General features: G+C 32.3%; 1 protein-coding gene across 10 annotated transcripts in view; it reads right to left on the reverse strand.

Moving 5' to 3' along the window:
- The window catches only part of LOC149420950 (uncharacterized), a 496,980-nt gene that overhangs the window by 205,487 nt on the left and 277,085 nt on the right, over positions 1–14,408 (reverse strand). The window lies entirely within an intron of this gene.

Here is a 14,408-nt window from a genome sequence, read left to right on the forward strand (position 1 = left end):
AGCGAAAATATTAATAATCCTTCTCAGTACAGACCCATTACATGTTTACCGACAATATACAAAATTTTAACCTCTTGTTTAACAGATTTAATATATACTCATTTAGATGAAAAAAATATTTTATCTGAACAACAAAAAGGTTGTCGCAGAAAACATATGGGATGTAAAGAACAATTAGTTATCGATTCTGTAATTCTAAAACAGATTCAAACTCGAAAACGTAATTTACATACTTGCTATATAGACTACCAAAAGGCTTTCGATAGTGTCCCGCACTCGTGGCTGATCAAAGTATTAAAAATATATAAAATTAACCCCATTATTATTAGCTTTTTGGAAAATATTATGTCCTTTTGGAATACCAATTTACTTATCAATTTAAAAGGTAAGAAAATAGTAATACCGGGCATTTCAATTAAAAGAGGGATTTTTCAAGGAGACTCATTGAGTCCTCTTTGGTTTTGCTTAGCATTGAATCCTCTATCTAAAATGTTAATTAAAAGCAAGTTTGGAATAAAAGTTAAGGGTAATACAAGGGAGAGTAGTACAATTTCGCATTTATTATTTATGGATGATATAAAATTATTTTCGAATTCTGAACAAAATTTAGAGAAAATGATCGAGGTAGTTAAAAACTTTTCAGATGATATCAAAATGACATTTGGTTTAGATAAATGTAGAACGATCCATATAGAGAAAGGCAAAATTGTAGATGGGGACGAGAGTATATTTAGAAATTTCCAAATTACTAGTATGAAAAGGGATGAGGTTTATAAGTATTTAGGATACCCACAATCAAATAGATTAGACCATAGTAGTATTAAAAATGATATTAGGATTAAATTTCAAACTAGGATAAGGAAAATTTTAAAATGCAATCTATCTGCTAAAAATTTAGTAAAAGCAATAAATACTTGGGCAATACCTCTATTAACGTACTCATTTGGCATAATTAAATGGTCTAATACAGATTTAGATAACTTAGAAAGATTAATTAGAACTACGCTAACAAAGTTTAATTGCCATCATCCAAATTCAGCTATAGAACGAGTTAATTTACCTAGAAATTTAGGAGGTAGAGGTATAGTCAAAATAACTTCTTTGAAACATAATCAGGTAGAAATGCTAAGAACTTTTTTCCATAGGAAAGCTCATAGCTCAGAAATGCACAAAATAATTTGCAAAGCAGATAGAAATATTACACCTTTAAATTTATACGATGAGAATGCCAACATTTTTATAAATCCCAACCAGGAATTATTAGATTCCTGGTCAAATAAAATTTTACACGCAAAACACTTCAATTATCTCAACCAAACGTATGTTGACAAAATTAAGTCAAACAAATGGTTGAGTATTGGAGAGTTGAGCGCAGAAATAGAAGGATTTATGCTTGCGATTCAGGATAGAGTCATTAATACTAAAAATTATAGAAAGCATATAATCAAAGATACAAATCAAATTGATGATTTGTGTAGAAAATGTTTGGCTTTTCCGGAAACTATAGAACATATTATATCGGGATGTTCTATATTAGCACCGTCCGAGTATACATTTAGGCACAATCAAGTTTTAAAAATAATTCACCAAAATTTGGTAATTAAACATAACTTGATTGACTGCCGTAATGTAGTACCATATTATGAATACGAACCAAATTCATTTTTAGAAAACGAATTTTATAAAATATATTATGATAAAACTATACTAACAGACCGAGCGATTAGTCATAATAGACCCGATATAGTTTTACATGACAAAATTAAAAAAATAACTTATATCATTGATGTTGCTATTCCAAATTCCTGTAATATTCAAAAATCTGTTAGTGAAAAAATAAGAAAATACACAGATTTAGGAAATGAAATAAAAAGAATTTGGCATTCTCAGACTATAAAAATATTACCATTCGTTATTTCGGCTACTGGCATTATACCTAGCTCTCTAATTAAAAATTTAGGCGTATTAGATCTATCAAAAAATTTATATATAAAGATGCAAAAGTCGGTCATTTTGAATACATGTAGGATAACAAAAGATTTTTTAAATATTTATGTTGAGGGATCAGTAGGATTTATAGGCCCTGTTAGAAGTTCTACCGAGCCGAACCCTCTGATATGAAAATATCTGGAGACGGTGAATTTTTTTTTCCCATTTGATATCTGGTGATTTGACGTGTTGTTGTTCTTGTATTGTTTTGTATTTATTTTACTTATATAATGCACTTACATAGTGTTGATTGACTAGCTGATCATTTGTGGAAAAGTGAGTGGAAGGGTTAAGTTTTTCCTTTCGGGAAGACTTAACCCGGACAACTAAATCGGAAGTTTAAAAAAAAAAAAAAAAAAAAATATAAGGCGGTTGGGTTAGGTTAAATGTTATTTAAAATATTTCATATTCAAGGAGTAGAAATTCACAGAAATGTTGAAATAAAATAGAGAGGTTAAAACGATATCTTGAAGATATTATAACATTTAAACTGGTCCAAAGTCAATTTGGGTTAACTTAGATTGTTTAAACATAACCCTTTTGAGTGAATTATTTCGCAGTTATTATGATGAGGGTACTCCAGTAAGCTGTTGAGATTAATTTTAGATGGTGACTCTTTATAAAAAGACGATTAAAGCACTACTTTAGGTTATTAAATAAATATCTTGTAAAAATATATATTGCGATATTAAAACATGTAATTTATAGTAACTGCGAAAACATTTTTGCACCATAAAAAGACTTGTAGGGAATCAAAATATTAAAATTAAACAATAACTTTGTAAACATCACTTATAGGTCATCAGGGCAGTATTATACTGCCCTGATGAAGCTACGGTTGTAGCGAAACCCGGTCGGCATTAAGTATTTACCTATAAGTGATGTTTACAAAGTTATTGTTTAATTTTAAATTATAATGTCACATCACAAAGTAATCGCTTCATATGAAGAAAAAAAAAAAAAATATTTAAAAATAATAATACAGCTCGACAACACTCAAGTTTGCAGTCGACCAAAGAACGAACTATAATTTAAATTAAACGATTTGGTTTATTCACAAAATCTACAATACAAATGGTTGCAACCAAATTCAAAGTTACAAACAATTCAACATCGAATGTCAAGAAATTGGAAGGCAGTGGAACTTTATAAAAAGGGAATATTCTACGTTGTTGGAAAATGGAATTATTTAATTGGGTTATTATCACTAAATCATCATCAAACATGCTAATTGGGGCTGTGGTGCTTCTGTGAGTGATTGCAACTCTGATTCAATGAACTCGGATTTGTTTTGAATTTAAGTGTCATTTTCAAAATTGTAACTGATTGTGTCAAAACTTCGGACAATCGATGAAATACTTACCTACAATATAACATTTTAACAGAAATTAATATTAACTTTCGTTACATAAATTCGAAGGAATTGATTTATTAAAAATCCAGACAAAGTACCTACCTATAAATTGGTACATTATCGTAAATATTTTTTCTTTGGTGAGTTCTTTTCATAAATTTCTAGCTTAACAAATCCTACAATTAAAGCAACTCATAATTTTTCACGGGTCCACGCTAGTAACTAATTAAATATTTTTTGCGATAATAAAGATAATTGTGAAAAACGCCGTATTTTATAAAATGATTACACTGTTGTGATTACTCCACTAAAGTGGAAAATGAAACGACGCTTTCAATGTAAGGTCACGCCTAGTCTTCGCTTCGCACTATAAAAGAAACTATAATCCTGTCGTTTGTAGAGCGCCATTTCGAGAACCAGAAATTTATGTGAAAAATGGTCACGACAAGGGCCAGGTCGTAAAACAGTACGGAAGTCCCAATCTCACAAGGGGACCCCAATAAACGACAAAACGGCAAATAATTTTATTATGATGAAACTGGAGTAAAAAAAACGGAACATCCATTTACCCATTTTCCCATAGCGCTCCTGAAAGAATTATTATCGTTACTTCCGAATTCGTGAAACAAAGTAGTGAGAAAGGACGGCACAGAATAAAAATCAAATTCAATATTTAATTTCTACCATGGCTTCCAATTTCCGAAGATTGTAGTGAAACAGCAGGGAGACAAACGTATATTCTTACAATATATTTATTAAGCTTGCGTGTTCTGACCATACATGGCATTTAACAAAAATTTCATTTTTCGTTTTTATAATAAAGAATAGAACAAGGCATGCATTTTGCCATGCGGTAAAAACTCTGACACATCAATCAAGTAATGTAACCCACTTTCGGGGTGTATTTAACCATAATGTGAAGAAAATTTGTGATAAACAATTAAATTTATTTACATAAAAACGAATATTTACATATTCGTAAAACTAATTAAAAATCTCGAAGTTTATATGAAATTTCTTTTTCAAAATCTTGATATTTAATGTTGAAATTATATTTATAGTTATGAGACATTTGAGGGTTTAGTAATTTTATCTACGGTTTTTTTTCAAAATAACCTAAAAACTCTACGCATAAATTTAGTTTTTATAATATAATATTGATTACATTTTATGATTTTGACCGTCCAACTAGGAAGGATTCCCGTTTCAGGACAGTCAAATTTACAAGTTTCAAGTTATCCTAGACGAATACAGAATTTAAGACTAGCTAAAATAAGTATGTTAAAACGAAGATACATAAAAAAGATACATACAGATACATAGAGGCGTTCGTGATTTCAAATTACATTTTTTTGTATCATTTCGGAATCAGTCCTGCCTAAAAGTAAAATTATAATATAATTATATAATTATTACATTGAAACCACTAAAAGTAAAATTTCAAAAAAATGGGACTTGAAGTGTTTTACCAAAACACACAGAAAGATATGTACATAAACACACACTTTACACATCTGCTGATGGATGTAACGTTGTCCGAAACTTTGACTAAAGAGAGGAGAAGAAACGCAACATGGCATAGTAATCCAAAAATGAATCACGATAATAGCTACTTTTGGCCGTGAAAATCTCCAACCATATCAAAGAATGCATACTACCTTGCTTTCGGTATGTAATTTACTTTGTTACGTGTACCGGACAGCAGATGGATGTACCTAAATAATTATGGAAATGAATATTTATCTGTTATCACACATTTTAGGATGCGGAATCCTTTGAGGCATATCACCGGACGTGTATCATGTGTCAAATGGTATTTAACGTAGTAATTAAATATCGGTTATTTTTCTTGGTTCCTTAATGCCCTCATGCAGCCTGTTTAGAGATAAGAATAATTGCTGCACACTAACACGTGTAGAAACTGTTGAATATTAACCCAATAAATACGAAAACAACTGGCCCAATCAGTCAGTTGTCCAATGATATTCGCGAAGTTGTGTTTCATTGCAAATCCTTCCCTAAGGTACCCCCGAGAGGAAACCGGCACTTTACAGTGGACTTCACTGGCGCAGGTTTCCAGTACATTAAACAAGTCTTAACATTTTTGGCAATCACATTAGCGTGACTTCATCTAATTTCGACTATTTTACGTTTGAACACCTACTTTTACATGCGAAACTTGTGTGTAGAAAAACCTACGTTATTAAGGTTCATTAAATAGATCTTTGGCTATAAAATATCAACCACAATCTTTTCGGCGTGGGTAGATTGACATTATTTCAATGACAGCTGCTAAACATGGGTACCCGTTGTAAAATATATACATAAAATGATTGAGAGATGTTAAATAACTTACGAATTTAAAATGTTATTTATTGATAAGTTCCTAATAAACTATTCTAGGTAAACATTCCATTAAAACTTTTCAATATAATTTATTGATAGAAAAGTAATAATATTCAAATTTCATTCAGGGAATGTGGTAGTTTCATAAATAAAACTTTTCATGTAGCTTTTAGCATGGAATGTTCCGGAAAATGTAATCTAACATTTTGATAATCCTTATTTAATCGTAGATACAAAAAAACAGAGTGGTTCTAATAGAAAATATATGTATCTATTCAAATACCTGAATGAAAATAATGAGTTAAATTTATCTTCAGTCAATTTAAAATAGAAGTTTTGGATTAGATTCATCGGCGAATTTTCACTAGTAATTAAATTACGAATTCTAAAGCAGAACGATTACACAATATAAATACAATAATTATTTATTACATAATAGGTACTTTTACACTGTTCACATAGTATAAATAATAAATGAGTTTGACCGGGAATATTCAAAACTAAAGTAATATTTATTTCAAGAATACTGCGTAAATCTTATTGAAGATTAAGAGAATTCGAAACTTTCGGTCGATTCAGAATTTATCTTTCAACGCTAACCTATCTTTCACCGTAATTTTCAAAGTTTTCTCTTAAAAAGGGACCCAATACAATGTAAAGCCATTAAGGCCACTAATGCCCAGTGGAAAAACGTTTTTCCCTTGTTATGTTAATAATACGGCCACTAGGATACAAAATTTTCACAAAATTATACGGGGCTCGGTCTAAATATAGAAAAGGGGTTAGAAAAAATACCCCTTCCAGTCTCTCTACAATGGGAGGATCGGACCATATATCAGATTAAAGCACATTATGCCGACGGACCACGGAACCATACTATTTATGGTTCCGCACCACCTAAATAATATACCTACCGTGGGAGAAACGTTTATCTTGCAGCTTTTTTCTTCGGTGATTAACAGCAGGGAAGTTAACTTAGCATTAAGCTAAATTTGTATTTAGCGGATGGACTAGATAATATAACATCATGTGAACATTTTAATAATATATGTGTAAGAATTTGTGAACCTAGTGACATACCAGTGGATGAATCTTGATTTTTTTACAAAAAAACATATGCATTTATTTTAGACCACAATATTTTAACACTTGCTCTACCGGTTTCACAAGTGCCTTTTCTTCATTAAGAGAATATTAAAACAAACGTAAGATACAAAATACTGATAAACATATACATGTTGTCTTGTTGATTCATCATATTCCTTAGAAAGTATTGCATTACGTTGCCTCGAATGCCACCAGATCGAATAATTTATTCACCACATTGTTAATCTAAGTATGAACAAAAATCATTAATGTGAAATTCAATACCCTACGAGATGTAGACATTTTCAACTAAAAAATGATCCTTTTAAAAAAGTGACAGCATGCAAACTTCCTTATAAAAAATATTCATTCAGAATATATCGAAAACATGTGTTCTTTTACTAATAACCATCACGAGGGAATGCTACAATATAAGTATATCAGTATCAATGTTTGTATGAACACGTGTTCCGCCGTCCTCACAAAACAATTGTTTTTGACTGTTGCTTTGTTAGGAACTCTTTCAATTCATTCGTTATAGGCCCGCAGTCCCATTTTAGCAAGAAAACGAATAATTTGACCAGATTGTCAGTAAATTAGCAGTATTTCATACCAGTAAGTTTTCTCCGTGTACGTACCTTGAAAACATATAAAGTCAAACTGGCTGAATCTCCTGATGAAGTACAGATACTCATTTTTAATGTTTTCAATATTCGTAACGTTTATTTTTTCTTTTGGTTTATTGTTATTTTTGTTTATATTGTAGTAACTACATCTACCAGATATCAATGAGTACCTATCATTGATGTATAATACCTATGTATAATTCGTTTATATATAATATTATATAGATTATAGATATTTTCCCTAAACATGAGATATTCTCAACTAGGGAGTTGTGTAACATCAAGAAACGCATATTACATATTAACCCTTAGTTTAAAAACAACGTTTTTTTTATATAAAAATATACAAACAATGTATTATAGTATATATGATAAGTTCCATCAAATATATCTTTTAAATACATTAAAATCATATTTTGATGGAACTTATCATGTAAACTTTTTACAATGTAATTGTCTTAAATAGCTGTTTGTTTCCAAAATTTAATAAAATAAAATGAAAATAGGTTAGTAATAATGTAGGTTTTTGAGTGGAAGATGAACAAAGGGAAGGTAATTAGGGGGTTTGTGGGCTGGAGTGGTAATTCGAAGCACTTGAAATAAAAAAACCTAAATAATAATTCAAGTAAATTAATAACCAAGTATATTTACATTACAGTCCCATTCTAGACATATTTCCAGTAAACTTCTCAGTTGTAACCGATGGATGTATTAATGCACAGTAAAAATCTTAAAATCCATTTTACCTTACCTGTATGAGAATTGAAGGTGAACAAATTACAAAAAGAATTATTACATGGGTGAACCAAATTATGTAAAACGTGTTGCTTTGATTCTGATTTATAAACGTTCAAAGCCTTTTATTGGACTATAACACGGTAAAATAAATAAAAATGATTTTAGGAACCAAAAAAATGGAACGAAGTGTTTAAAAGATAAGCTTATTTATAAACTGGGATCACAGACATAGGAATTAATAGACGAGAAGATAATGGCGAGGGGTAAAATCAACTGTTGAAGAACGAAGGGAGTAAGGCTGACTGTGATTCGTCAATAAATCAATCTGACAGTAAATAGGCATCTCGCATTATAATATCACCTTTTAGTTCTTAAAAGTAAAATCTGCTTTTGAATGAATAGACATTTCTACATGGGAGCGCAAATTACTCGCCACGTTATGAACTAATTTGCGAAGTCCAAATTCGGCAAAGTAAGGCAGCTTCTATTTTCAGAGTCGTAGTTAGTTTCAGAGTATTTAGTTAAGACACTTTTACAAATGTCTCATAATTTACTTACCCCAGTAAACAACGATGAGCACACTTGAGAATCGCTACATTGTGATGTGATAGTATATGTTTCTAAAACTGATCCATATAATACGGTGTGAATAAGCTTAAAATAAAGTAAAATAATGCTTACTTATGGAATGTAATACGACAATTGGGTTTATTCTCTTTTTCACATCTATTTTTACAAGTTTTCATAGTACAAGTCAACATTTTGCCGTGTTATTTCGTAAAATGAACCGATGATGCCTCGACCATAGTTCGCACAAGAATGATGACGTCACGTTTTCAAATTTCACTTGAGGCCATATGCGAGCCCAGCCGGCTCAATGGAACCGGTATGGGGAGTGGGGATAATACGCTTTTAATTACTTAGGGCAGGTCTACTAATATTCATATGTCTATGACTGGGATGAACAAACCGTATGTACGAATTATAAGAATTTATTATAATTATTTTTTTTATTTAATATTGCCGAGATGAATTGAATGTTCAACAGTTACAGAGAGGGAAATTTATTTATAAACTTGGACGAACAATTAGTGAATGAACTACAAGAATTGATATATTCTGTGAACAATGATGTTTATTCAGAATTCAATATTCCGTTATTGCAGTCGAAATCTAGCTCTATTTATCGAAACGAAAGCTAGTTACACAATGAAAATCGCTAGGAAAGGCTCTCCGGCAAAAATAGAGGTTATATTATAACGTTAAGAGGTTTTGGGGAGATTAACCTTACCGGGGGAGAAAGTTCCGTGATCAGGAGGACAGAAGTCGGGGCAGCGGAGGGTATTTATAACTTCAGACTTGACCGACTAAAAGACGCTGGTAAACCAAGTTCCATACCCTCCCAAGTATTAAGACCGAGACATAAAAACAACATTAGGCGAGACCTGACTACGAATCAAGTACCAGAAACCCTTTTAGAAGAGGTAAACTGGAATATATATATCTAATAATTATCTACCTATCTCTAGGTACCCTCACAAACTTGTATGAACGTTTTTGTAATTAAAATTATTTTAACGGCAATGCTGAAAATCTGTTTCTTTTTGTCACTTATATCCCGCGAAAAGAGAGCAGTCGAGTATTGAAAACTACACTTTTACCAGCATCGCCATTTCCACAATAATCTACGGAACTCAGAAATAGCCGCTAAACTTTATACCTTAAAGTTGAACATTTCTCAAGTAGGTACGAATACATTAAGAAAAAGAGCGAGATTTGGGCAAAGAGGGATGGTATCTAATTACGAGTAGTAGTTGTTATAATACTATATTATACATTAAGGTGGAGCGGTCTAGTATGGAGAATTTTTTTTCTCGTAATATTGAATTCGGCATACGCGGGATTGGTGCTCCGTTATGTATTTATCTTTAATAAAAAATATAAAAAATATTTATTTATAATTACGACATCGCCACCACTTTGAATTTTTGATAAAAACACTGAAAACACCAATAATGTTCTCCCGATTCTTAGAAATGCTTATAATTATGTAAAAAAATTGAGTGTTTATTTATTACCTATGATATAATTACATTATTATTTTATAATATAATTATAAAGTAGGACTGTAGGAAAAGTTAAACTATTCCCACACAGCAACGAATCCTTCTACCCCAAACGCGTATCAAACAGAGTGAAGTGTATCGCGTATCATCTTGGCAAAGTTTCCGATCCGCTAGACATTATCTACTAGATCGAGGTACTGACGCTATTCCTTCTTGTAGTTTAAACTTTAGACTCTCAAAAAAATGTGCTTCGTCTTCAATTCCTAAAGAAATAATGCAAAGTGAAGCACAACCAAATAATTCTCACCATGAGGTGAAAGACTTCCCTGTTGGGGCCAGAACATTAGACAGATATTGTATTTCAGATTGAACAGGAGCTGCAATTGTTTCCTCTGTATTACAAGATGTTGGCTTAATTTCACAGAACGATGCATCTCGCGTTGTGGATAGGAGTAAAATTCGTCGAGCTCGAATGAAGAAAAGAACTGCCCTTACTAGTAAGCCGTTAGTAATCGATACCAATCAATTTGGTTTATACTTCGACGGACGGAAGGATAAAATTTTAAGCATGGAGGACAACCGGCAAAAAATAATAACTGAAGAACACGTTAGTTTAGTAAAAGAGCCAGGTAGCGAGTACATGGGACACATTTCATTAAAAACCGGAAAAACTGAAGCAATAAGTAATGGAATTATTTCATTACTGTCTTCGAAAGATATTGCTTTGGAAAAAATTGTTGCAATTGGATGCGACGGAACTGCAGTTAATACGGGGTACAAAGGAGGTGTTATTCAGTGCCTTGAATCACATCTCAAACGGCCGTTACAGTGGATTGTCTGTCAATTACATGCAAACGAAATCATTTTGTGACATCTCTTTGAGAACATCGACGGAACCACGACTGGACCGCAAAGTTTCACTGGAATTATTGGTAAATCTTTAAATAAGTAACAACTTCCTGTCGTCAAATTTAAAATCATTCAATGTTCATTAACAAGTATGACAAATATACAGGATTTAAGTACAGATCAGCTGTATCTACTGAAAATGTGTAAAACTATTGACTCCGGATTCTGTAATGAAAATTTATCAAAAACAAATCCCGGTAAAATTGTACAATCCAGGGGGCTCACTACAGCGAATCGGATTCTTCGGCTTTACATTTCTACTCTAAAACCATAAAAAATATGGTAACTTTAACGACATTTGTATTAACAGTTTACGCACCTATGTGGTTCAACATTAAGACCAAACCATTATGTATTTCCGGTGCAAGGCATTTACACGAAACAATAGTGGTTTCACGGTATTTGCTCAGTGATTTAAAAGATATTATTTATCCAGTAATCCAGCGTAATGGCTTTTTTGGGCATCACAAAAATAAATATTAGCCATGTTAAACGACAACCGAAAATACGTAAGAGAGTTGGCGTTGAGAATAATATTTAGACTTTATTCGTACCTTCAAAGTGCCTGTTTTTGATTTTTCAGCAGATGATTATATAATTATATTGACGTTATAAAGTAGGAAAATATAACCGAGCCACCACTAACCAAATTTGTAAGTGACGAGACAATTTTACAAGCCATTACCGATTACACGATAATTGACGATGTCATACTACCAATGATAAAGAATTTTCCTTGCCACACTCAAGCTACATAGAGATGTGTGAAAATTGTAACAGAAGCCTCAGCCGCTGTTTGTGGACCCTTGAGGCGAGATGGATTAATAAAAACAAGGTTAGAGTCACGACACCTTATGTCTATTTTTAACACCAAAATGCAGTACCGTTCATAGGAACTTTTGTAATTTTCAAGTTTTTCAATGCGGTAAATAATAAATGTACATATTTTATTTTCACTATTTGTTCCATTATAACAATTTACGAATGCATTATCTGTAAAATAAATGGTAAAATACAAATTTTATGTGTGTTTTATATCGCGTATATGAGCTATAAATACTTAGGTAAAATCGTGAAAATGTTAAATATAAAACTTTGGCGATGTCCAGGTATTGTGAATAATTTTTTATTATTATTTTTGTTGTAATTGTTAATATATGGAGCATCTTTCCCAACTATGCCGATTTCGAAATTCTCAAAAAAAAAATTTCACTCCACCCTATTATACATGTTATGTTATTATAAAAGTGGAGCAAATATTTTTGTCAAATAGTTTTACAGTAAATGTTCAAAATGATGACTAAATCGCGATTTCGTATAGAATAGTAAATATTTACAGATTCCCAATTCCACAGACCTATTTATAGTGCTTTGAGTTAATAGCAGTTCCTACTTAGAACAATTTGGTTTCCAGGTTCTTAAGAAGGAGACGGTCGGATCAAAGAAGGGGACGGAGCAAAGTTTCTCAAGTCCTTCTAACCACACGTGTGAGTAGAAGAGCAAATTTAGTAATGGAGTTCCACTACTTTGGAGGTTTCTGCTCTCCTAATAAAGTTGGGTGGGATATGCTCCTTGGAACACGTGCAAACACACCTTATACAGGTAAAGGAACGCCTTCCGCAATAATGGGGACCTTCCCGGCGCTTTCCAAGGAGGTGCTCCACATAAACAAAGTCAACTAAACAAGTTTTGTGGTATTATAGAACAGATATTACATCTATAAAATAAACTAAGTAAACGAACTAAGCTATCTACGCTATTCTACTAAATATATTATATTCTATATTTATTTAACTATTACGCGAATCGAGGCTTAGTTTTCGTTAAGAAGGAAAGATTTTTTAATACAAAATTAAACTTAATGCGTAAGTCCGCAAAAATATTTTGCGATTTGTATCATAACTAGTTATGAAACAAATCGTAATGAAACAAAAAATTCCAGGTCAGTAAAGACTTGTTCAAATTAGATTAAGAGATATAATTTGATATGTTGATATCTAGATTTCCGGCAGATACTCTCAGTATTTCCCTGGTGAAAGGCCACCATTCAGAATCAAAAAGTTGCTTGAAATGGATTTATCCATGTTTGGTCTGAACAGACAGGTACATTCCAACCTTCCTCTTCCACACCGCATTTTTTCCCTACTCCCTATAGCAGCACAATATACCTACCCCAATTGAAATTGAAAAAGATTCAGTCGCATTTAGGAATTTAACCCTGCATCCCAGCCTTGCTGGGGCAACCCATTCCTTTGAAAGTTGTTAATACAATGATTAAATATCACGATATGAAGTTTTACTCAACAAGTTATGGCACTATATTTAAAAAAAATGAATTTGTGTTGTTTTACAATTGTGAATAGAACATTTACAGAACTTAAAAATTAAACTTAAAAATTTGATGAATTGTTAAAATTCTGTGAAACAACCTAAAAAAATATTTTGAAAAGTGTATTCAAACCCTGGCGAAGTCGGGAAGTAAGGTTAATATCAAAATTAAGAAATCTGTATTACCTTGCCTTGATGGAATCCAATACGAGAACATCCAACTAACCCGACTGGATATTTCAAGAAAAGATTGATGGAAGTCTCATGGCTCCGAAACTTTCGTTACTTTAGTGCCTATTTGCACGAGAACTTCCACAAGTGTAGTTTCGCTTAGTTGTTCCAGGCTGCAGTTAGCAAGGTAAATATATCCTCGATGATGGCATATATAAGCGGGCAAGAGAAGAAGTAAAAGAAGTTGAGCATAATAAAGTTTCAGACAGCAATGTTACGGGAAAATTAACTCTAAAATATCTTTCTCTAGAGCCCAAAATCGCGTACCATTGCTGTGACAGACGGACCCTTAGAGCCACGTGTACGGTCGGTCGACCGACGATGTAGCCGTTGACGAGCTGGACCGATGGTCCTCGTAAACAGCGCCTAGAGAATCGCGTGACACTACAGGTCTTCAATAATTCACCTACATACGAGTATTACCGTCCGAGACCGACGTACTCGACAGACGCCAATATTTCCAGCCTTATTATATTACCTATTGTAAATGGTCGATTTACATATCGATTTTATGCAGCGCAGGTTATAAAAGTATCGATGAAGTTATACACGACTCCTTATAGTCCTTTAAAAAACAAACAGTGGTTTTTGTATTTTTACGGTGATTAAAACAGCTTAAAAAGTTCTCTGGCCAAAAGCGATCACAATAACTGACGGCCACTGAACCCATTAAGTTTTGCACTCTATTTTAAGGCGGCATTACACCCATAAAGCAGTGTTTAGAACCAAGAATGC

Source organism: Hesperophylax consimilis, chromosome 9 (assembly GCF_061612785.1).
Source record: "Hesperophylax consimilis isolate HC1 chromosome 9, BYU_Hcon_1.0, whole genome shotgun sequence".
NCBI lineage: Eukaryota > Metazoa > Arthropoda > Insecta > Trichoptera > Limnephilidae > Hesperophylax > Hesperophylax consimilis.